At 39.3% G+C, this 3431-nt stretch overlaps 1 pseudogene across 1 annotated transcript; it reads left to right on the top strand.

Annotated features, from left to right (window-relative positions):
- Positions 1-705: 705 nt before the first annotated feature.
- LOC309835880 (eukaryotic translation initiation factor 4E-like) lies at positions 706-1605 on the top strand (annotated as a pseudogene). The gene is made up of 2 exons: positions 706-904; positions 1110-1605. The product of its transcript is annotated as a eukaryotic translation initiation factor 4E-like (transcript).
- Positions 1606-3431: the final 1826 nt, after the last annotated feature.

Here is a 3431-nt window from a genome sequence, read left to right as displayed (position 1 = left end):
AAATTGAGGTTTCAGGAGGTAACTGGTCTATGCTAGAGCCAGAGACCAAAGCCCCCTCTCTCTCATTCCCTTTTCCAGTTTCTGTAGCTCAGGCTCCAGGCTGGGCTTAAACAACCCCAATTTCCACTCTCCAACTTGAGCTCTAAGTGAGACCCTGGAGTTTCATCAACTCACTGTTTTGATGTCAGTACAGTTTAGACCTGTTTGAGGTTTCACATGAATCCTGCCATAAAAACAAACGTACGTGTGCATTGAGATTGCAATGTGCACACTGTTTTTTGTAGTTGTGGCATCTTGTTGACATCGAATATGACTTTGATAATAAATACCAGTTCCTGAAAAAAACAAAACGAACAAACAAACAAAAAACCAAATGTAATCCCCAGGCTGTGGAGAAAGTCATTGGAATGCTTTCCTTTCTAGGGCAGGGAAATAAGAACATGACTTTTTCTACCCCAGCTCTCACCTCACCAAGTCCTTTCCAGACTCATGACTGTGTGACACACCCTTTCCTATAGATTCTTCAGACACCCAAACTCCACTATTTTCCCGTGCCCCACCAGCCTCTGCTAGTAGGCATATCATCCTTAGTAATACACAGATGATATCCAGTAATTTATATTTAGTATGAAGATCCCTTTCAAGAATAAAGATCCGTCTGTAATACAAACTAAATTTTTAAAAATCTTGGAGTCCCTGGGTTGTGCGATCAGATCGATCTAAGATGGCGACTGTGGAACCGGAAACCACCCCTACTCCTAATCCCCCACCTACAGAAGAAGAGAAAACAGAATCTAATCAGGAGGTTGCTAACACAGAACACTATATTAAACATCCTTTACAGAACAGATGGGCACTCTGGTTTTTTTAAAAATGATAAAAGCAGGGCTTCCCTGGTGGCGCAGTGGTTGAGAGTCCGCCCGCCGATGCAGGGGACACGGGTTCGTGCCCCAGTCCGGGAAGATCCCACATGCCGCGGAGCAGCTGGGCCCATGAGCCGTGGTCGCTGAGCCTGCGCGTCCGGAGCCTGTGCTCCGCAGCGGGAGGGGCCGCGGCGGTGAGACGCCCGTGTACCACAAAAAAAAAAAAAAAAAAAAAAAAGATAAAAGCAAAACTTGGCAAGCAGACCTTCGGCTGATCTCTAAGTTTGATAACTGTTGAAGACTTTTGGGCTCTGTACAACCATATCCAGTTGTCTAGTAATTTAATGCCTGGCTGTGACTACTCACTTTTTAAGGATGGTATTGAGCCTATGTGGGAAGATGAGAAAAACAAACGAGGAGGACGATGGCTAATTACATTGAACAAACAGCAGAGACGAAGTGACCTCCATCGCTTTTGGCTAGAGACACTGCTGTGCCTTATTGGAGAGTCTTTTGATGACTACAGTGATGACGTATGTGGAGCTGTGGTTAATGTTAGAGCTAAAGGTGATAAAATAGCAATATGGACTACTGAATGTGAAAACAGAGAAGCAGTTACACATATAGGGAGGGTATACAAGGAAAGATTAGGACTTCCTCCAAAGATAGTGATTGTTTACCAGTCCCACGCAGACACAGCTACTAAGAGCGCTCCACCACTAAAAATAGGTTTGTTGTTTAAGAAGACACCTCCTGAGTATTCTCATAGGAGACTGCGTCAAGCAATCGAGATTTGGGAGCTGAACCAAAGCCTCTTCAAAAGCAGAGTGGACTGCATTTAAATTTGATTTCCATCTAAATGTTGCTAAGATATAAGAGACGTCTCATTCGCCTTTGTCTTGTACTTCTGTGTTCATTTTTTTTTTTTTTAATTTTGGCTGAGTGTCCGCTACCCCAATCAAAGAATTACAGTACACATCGTCCCCAGAATCCATAAATGTGTTCCTGGCCCACTCTGTAATAGCTTAAAAGAATTAACGATTTACAAACACATTTGACCCATCTACAATATTAAAGAATTTGCATTTCTACACCTTACAAGAGAACGATTCTGTTTATGTTCCATTGTATGCAGAAGCATATTTTGCTGGTTTGAAAGAGTATGATGCATACAGTTTTCTAACAATTTTCTTTGTTTCTTTTTACAGCATTGTCTGTGCTGTACTCTTGCTGATGGCTGCTAGATTTTAATTTATTTGTTTCCCTACTTGATAACATTAGTGATTCTGATTTCAGTTTTTCATTTGTTTTGCTTTTTTTTCCTCATGTAACATTGGTGAAGGATCCAGGAATACGACACAAAGGTGGAATAAACATTAATTTTGTGCATTCTTTGGTAATTTTTTTTTTGTAACTACAAAGCTTTGCTACAAATTTATGCATTTCATTCAAATCAGTGATCTATGTGTGATTTCCTAAACATAATTGTGGATTATAAAAAATGTAACATCATAATTACATTCCTAATTAGAATTAGTATGTCTGTTTTTGTATCTTTATGCTGTATTTTAACACTTTATTATACTTAGGTTATTTTGCTTTGGTTAAAAAATGGCTCAAGGGCTTCCCTGGTTGCGCGGTGGTTGGGAGTCCGCCTGCAGATGCAGGGGATGTGGGTTCGTGCCCCGGTCCGGGAAGATCCCACATGCCGCGGAGCGGCTGGGCCCGTGAGCCATGGCCGCTGAGCCTGCGCGTCCGGAGCCTGTGCTCCGCAACGGGAGAGGCCACAACAGTGAGAGGCCCGTGTACCGCAAACAAAAAAAACAAAACAAAAAAATGGCTCAAGTAGAAAAGCGGTCCCATTCATATTAAGACAGTGTACAAAACTATAAATAAAATGTGTACAGTGAATTGTCTTTTATTTTTTTTTATTTTTTTTCCCCATACCAAGTGATTTAATAGTAATTACAAAATCAACAAGACAGTAATAACATAAAAACTGTATATATAGCATCACAGTTCTATGAAATGTCAATGTAATGTATATACAATATATTTGCGTATATGCAAGCAAATTAAAAATAAGGGAACAGAACTCAGTAAAATGTTTCTTTTTTCCAGTGATGGTGGGTTTGCTGATTATTGATGTTTTCATCTCTGTAGTGAACTGTATTTCAGTCATTTGGTAAAATGAATGTCCATTACATTTACGATGAAAAAAACTTTCAGCCCCTAAAGATTTGTTACTTATCAAATATATCAAATTACAAAACTGTATAAAGAGCTATAAAAAGGACACACGTACCATACTATGAAGGTTATAAGCAATAAACCTGACAAATGCTTTGAGTCCCTCTCCTTATTGCACCATCCTTCCTTCCCCCTCAGATGTACATATATATATATGTATGTACATATATATATATATATATGTATTTCATACTGTAAGTGTCCTTATCTTCCATTTGATAACTTGATTTTTTTTTCCTTAGGCACCTGTTTATGTATGCTATTCTGCTCTTTACAATAAATAATTAAATTTAAAAGACTTAATTCCTCACTTTTAAG

Source organism: Grampus griseus, assembly GCF_964374135.1.
Source record: "Grampus griseus genome assembly, chromosome: 18".
Taxonomy (NCBI): Eukaryota; Metazoa; Chordata; class Mammalia; order Artiodactyla; family Delphinidae; genus Grampus; species Grampus griseus.
This window is presented reverse-complemented; position numbering and strand designations above follow the sequence as displayed.